Genomic DNA, 6,124 nt, shown 5'->3' with positions numbered 1-6,124 from the left:
GAATTGTTTCCCTCCCCTCCCCGTTTCTTAATCTCCAGCATTCTTCCCAGAAAGACAAGTCCAGTAGTTATTCTGTTTTACTCAGTGCTTTAGAGACTTTAAAAAGAGTACTGTATGAGGTTTAAAGCAATTTACTTTAAAGAAGACTTTTAGTGGAGGATTTTGAATAGAGGTTAGTTCAGGGGTGGGCAAAATCCTGTCTGTGGGCCTGATTCATCCCACAGTAGGTCACTTGACCCCACCCCAGCCCAGGCAAAGGGGAAGCAGGGGTTATAGCACGTGTGGCTGGTCCCACTGCTTCTGGGCATGCAGCACAACTTAGGCAGGACAGCTGCTGCACAGCCATACTAGACTTCCCAGCAGCCCTAGTGTTGACTCCTTCCAGCTGCCGCTGCCAGACCCAGCCCTGCTTCCTGGGCACCCCAGCGCACCTACCCTGCATCCACTGCCAGGGCCAGCACACACCTGGGTAGCTGGGATGGGACTGTAGGCAGGCAGGGAGCCATGTCCGGGAGCAAGATGGGCAGGTAGGCTAGGCCCCAGATGGAGCTCCTCGTCTGCTCGGACACCCTTCCTGTCTGCCTGGCTGTGTGCTCTGCCTGCCCGGGTCCCAACTGTTGTCCATGGGTACCCCAGATCTTCAGGCACTGACAGTGTGGGCCCCAGCCCAAGGCTGGGGTCAGGACTGGCGCAAAGCTGCTATCCACTCCCTGAATGACCCTGCCCATGGTACTGGCACCCATGACAGAGGCATGAAGGCAGGAGATTGCGGCTCTGCCCCAGCACCCTACTTTCATTATCATTAAGGCTGAGCAAAATTTTGCCACCATTTTTGTTTCAAGGTCAAAGCAGCAAAATCAAAACAGAACAGATATAGTCAAAACAGAACGAGGCAAGTTGAAACATATCGCCAGTTTGACGCTGTTTCGACGTTTTGCCCATAAGCTATAATGGGGAAGGTTGAAAGAGCCTATAACTTTGTCATTTCTAGCCATATATGGATGAAACTTGCAGGAGTGGTAGCACCATCTGTGGGCATGCAGTATGCCAGGTTTCTAGAAGATAGGTATAGAGGGTTAAGAGGAACTGCACCCCAAATTCTTGAGAGCCAAACTTGTGTCACGTGTACGTGTTAAGCCACAGTAGGGTCAATACTTTAGGTTTGCTAGCCCCTCTGGAGGCCACAAAGCCTGCCAAGTTTCAAGGAGATAGGTGCAGGGGCTTGGGGGGAACTGCACCTCAAGCTGCGGACAAGCAAAACTCGTGACATGGGTGACACTGTGTGTGTTAAGGCGCAGCAGGGTGAAAGCTGCAGGCCTGCTAGCCCCTGCTGAGGCCATGAAGCCTGCCAGCCATTGAGGAGAGATGTGCAGGGGTTCTGGGTTCTAGGGCCCTGCACCTCTAGCTGCTGACAGGCAAAACTCGTGACATGGGTGCTTGTGCAACTGCTGCCTCTCATCAGGGAGCAGGGCTGAATATCCCCCATCACTTGCCACCACAGAACTGGGGGTAATAATTGACCACAGTATGAACATGAGCCGGCAGTGTGACATTGTAGCCTGCACGGCTAAAATACACTGGCATGCATCAATTGATGCATCTTCAGCAAAACCATTGCAAAGAAGTGATTCTCCTGCTCTACTCGGCTCTTCTCGGCTTAACATATACACGTGACACAAGTTTTGCATTCAGGATTTTGGGGTGCAGTTTCTCTGAACCCCATGCACTTATCTCCTTGAAACATGGCAGGCTTTGTTGCCTCAGCAGGGACTACCATGGCTTAACATATACACGTGGCATGAGCTTTGCTCTCAAGACCTTGGGGTGCAATTTCTCTGAATGCCCTGCACCTATCTTCTTGAAACTTGGCATGCTTCATGCCCTGAGAAAGGGCTACCATTCCTGTAACTTTTGACGGGAAACAAAAGTTGAAACAGAACGCTGTTTCGTCAAAAAGTTGAAACACTGGTCGATATGGAACACTTCTGTTTCACTCGGCTCTAATTGTCATCGCCCCACGTTCATTATCACGATCCCAATCCCCAGCCCTGGACCCGCCAATCCATCCTGCTTCCAGATGCTCCCTGCCTGTTTGTGGCCCCACCCCAGACACTTGATCGTTTGTAGGGTCCGCTTAAGGAGTTTGGGTGAGTTGGGGGAGAATATGGTGGGGGCTGAGTCAACCCACTAAAGCTCACTGAAACTCCCTAAGTGACCTTCTTGCCAAACTAATTGTCCAGTCTTGGGTTAGATTAACCATTTGTCAGGGATGGCTTAATCCTGTCTCAGAGTATAGAGATAAAAGAGGCAACCTACTGAGTTCTCTCTGCTCTCTTAATTGGCTGAATAACCTGGTTTGACCAGGTTCAAGAGACACGGAAAGTATTGGGAGATAAGTAAATCCTCATTTCAGAAGTAGGGGTTTCAGGACAATTTGAATCTGCCTAAATTTCAAGTACAACATGTACCTGTGTCCTGTTTCTCAAGGCTGCCTTCCAGCTGAGGTTAAACAATTCCTTGCTTTTAATAGACTAGTTTATGCCATATTATTAACAGATGGGGTAAAATAAACATATGTCGGTGGCTCAACAACTGCACAATTGGAGAAAAAAATCAAATTGGGTCTGAGCTAAAACTAAAGATGCTTACGCAAGTTACATTTTTTGTGTATCTGGCCCCTAAATGCATTCTACAGCCTTGACTTAGTACACAGGCATAGCTGCAGAGCACTTTAAAAATAGTTGATTGCACAAATATTAACCCTAGTCAAATGAAGCATTCGATTAAGGTGCTCTAAAGCAGAGTGCCTTAGGGAACTTGGGCTCCCTTCAACATTAATCTTTCACTCAGCGATGGGGAGGTCGGGGGGGGGGGGGGAGGAGGGCAAAAGGGAGGGAGCAGCCGACACAGAGCTGGCTGCTTTTGAATGGCCAGAGTTAAGGTGAGGGGAATGGGGTTAGATGGAACCCCCTTACCTCACAGCCCCCTCCACCCCGTGCCAGCTACCGCATCTGGTGTATTGGGGAGAGCCAGGCCAGGCCCAATAGGTGAGGGGCTTCCATTCCACCCCATTCCCCACCACTGCTCAGCTCTGGCTATGCGAAAGCAGCTGGCAGCTCTGTGCTGGCACCATCAAGAGGCACGGGTGGTAGGTGTAGGAATGGAGCCCTCCATCCTCACTCACAGGCCTTGTCCAGCTCCCCGCAATACCCCAGCCAGGATGAGCTTCTGTTTGGTTGGGGGCGGCTATTATTTGTGGCACTTTATGTGAAGTGACATGAGAGAGAGCAGGGTCCTGAACACCTGTAGATTCATAGGTTCATAGACTGTAGAGTCGGAAGGGACCACAATGGATCATCGTGTCTGACCCCCCGCCCCTGGCAGGAAAGAGGACCGAGGTCAGATGACCCCAGCCAGGTGACTATCTAGCCTCTTCTTGAAGACCTCCAAGCCAGGTGATAGCACCACCTCTCTTGGAAGCCCATTCCAGATCCTGGCCACCCTTACTGTGAGAAATTTCTTCCTAATATCTAACCTAAATCCACTCTCAACTAGTTTACACCAGTTATTCCTAGTCACTCCCTGGGGTGCCCTAGTAAACAGTGCATCACCTATTCCCCGTTGACCTCCCCTAATAAATTTATAGGTGGCCACAAGATCTCCCCTCAGCCGTCTCTTGTGAAGGCTGAAGAAATTCAGCTCTCTCAACCTCCCCCGTAGGGTCTTTTCCGAAGGCCACTAATCATGTGAGTGGCCCTCCTCTAGACCCTCTCCACATTCTCTGCATCCCTCTTGAAGTGCGGCGCCCAAAACTGGACACAGTACTCAAACTGTGGCCTGACCAGTGCCGCATAGAGGGGGAGCATCACCTCCTTTGATCTATTAGTCATGCACCTGTTAAAGCATGACAAGGTGTGATTGGCCTTGTTGATGGCCTCGTTACACTGCTGGCTCATGTTCATCTTGGAGTCAATTATGACTCCAAGATCCCTTTCTGCCTCCGAGCTGCTGAGAAGGGCACTCTCCAACCTATAGATGTGCTGAGGGTTCCTCCTTCCCAGGTGGAGTACCTTACATTTATCTTTATTAAATTACATCCTATTTCTCTCTACCCATTGATCCAACCTGTCCAGATCAGCCTGAATCTGCTCCCTGCCCTCCAGTGTACTAACTTTGCCCCATCACTTGGTATCATCAGCGAACTGGGAGAGGGTGCTCTCCACGTCCTTGTTCAAATCACTGATGAAGATATTACATAATATCGGTCTGAGGACTGAACCCTGCGGGACCCCACTGCCCACCTTTCTCCAGGCCGAGAAGGAACCATCCACCACCACTCTCTGGGTGTGGTCCCTAAGCCAGCTGGCCACTCACCTGACCATATAGGTGTCCACTCCACAGACTGCTAGCTTCCCAATTAGGATGGGGTGTGAGACTGTGTTGAAGGCCTTCCTAAAGTCCAGGAAGATGACATCAGCCTCAGCTTCTGCGTCCAGGCAGTATGCGACCTGGTCATAGAAGGCTACAAGGTTTGTCAGACAGGATCTACCTGTGACAAACCCATGCTGTTTTCCCCTCAGCATTGTTTCTCCTGCTGGGCCTTCACAAACATTTTCTTTGATTATTTTCTCTAGCATTTTCCCAGGGATAGAGGTAAGACTGACTGGCCTGAAGTTACCTGGCTCATCCCTTCTCCCTTTCTTGAAAATGGGCACCACATTGGCCCTTCTCCAGTCCCCAGGGACGTGGCCAGAGCACCATGAGGGTTCAAACAGCTGTGCCAGAGGCTCAGCTATAACACTGGCCAATTCTTTTAGCAAAAATGGATGGAGGTCATCCGGACCTGCTGACTTGTACCCATCCAGCTCCTCCAGGAGTTCCTTAACTATTTCAGAACTAACCGTAGGTGGACTGGTGCCATGTGGACATCCATCAATGATTGAGGTGGGGGAATTGACTTGGTCAGTACTTAGAAATACTGAAGCAAAGAACTCATTGAAAAGCTCCGCTTTTTCCCCCTGAGTCAACCACCAACTGTCCTGATTTGTCCTGCAGGGGCCCTATGTTGCTCTGAGCTTTCCTTTTGCCCACTATATACCTGAAGAAGGACTTTTTATTGTCCTTGATTGCTGAAGCCAGCCTGAGCTCAAGCCCCACCTTGGCCTGTCTAACTAATTCCCTGCAATAGCACGCCAGGGAAATATATTCCTCCTTGGTGGCTGCTCCCTGCTTCCATTGCCTATACATCTCTTTCTTTGCCCCCAGACTCTCCTGGAGTTCCCTGTTCAGCCAAGGAGGCTTTTTTGCCCCCTTACCTCCCTTACTATGTAATGGGATAGACTCCTTTTGAGCCCCAAGGATCACTCCCTTGAGATGCCTCCAACCTTCCTGGACCTCCATTTGCTCTATGTTCTTGAATTGCATCCCCTCACTAATTAGCCTTCTAAGCTTGCTAAATTTGGCCCTTATGAAGTCCAACACCTTCGCCCAACTAATTACTTTACCCACCCTTTGCTGGATAGTGAACTCGACCAAGTGATGGTCACTATCTCTCAGGCTACCATGAACTTGCATGTTCCCCATGAGATCATCCCCTGTTGCTAAGACCAGGTCAAGCAAGGTGCTACCCCTGGTGGGACTAGACACCACCTGGGTTAGGTGGAGGTCCTGCACACAGTGTAAGAACCTCCATGAGTTGCTTGTTTTGTCTGTCTGCTCCTCCCAGCAGATATCTGGGTAGTTCAGATCTCCCATGACCACCGCCTTCTTTGCCTGTGTGGTGTCTGCTAGCTGTCTAGAGAATATATCGTCTAGTTCTTGATACTGTTGAAGAGGTCTGTAGTAGACTCCCTCAAACAAGTCCTTTTCCCCTGGTGCCCCCTGGATCCTGACCCACAATGCCTTGATGTTCCCCTCGTTCACCCCCACTTTGATGGTGGAAGACATATACTGCTCCTTAACATAGAGTGCTACCCCCCCTACCTATTTTCTCCACTCCGTCACGCCTACACAACCTATACCCCTCAATGCCTACCGCCCAGTTGTGTGTAGAAGCCCACCATGTTTTGGTTAGTCCGACTTGGTCATACTGGGTGCTAGCTAGCAAGAATGTGACCTCTTCTTG

This window comes from Alligator mississippiensis, chromosome 7, assembly GCF_030867095.1.
Source record: "Alligator mississippiensis isolate rAllMis1 chromosome 7, rAllMis1, whole genome shotgun sequence".
In the NCBI taxonomy this organism is placed as follows: Eukaryota; Metazoa; Chordata; order Crocodylia; family Alligatoridae; genus Alligator; species Alligator mississippiensis.
This window is presented reverse-complemented; position numbering follows the sequence as displayed.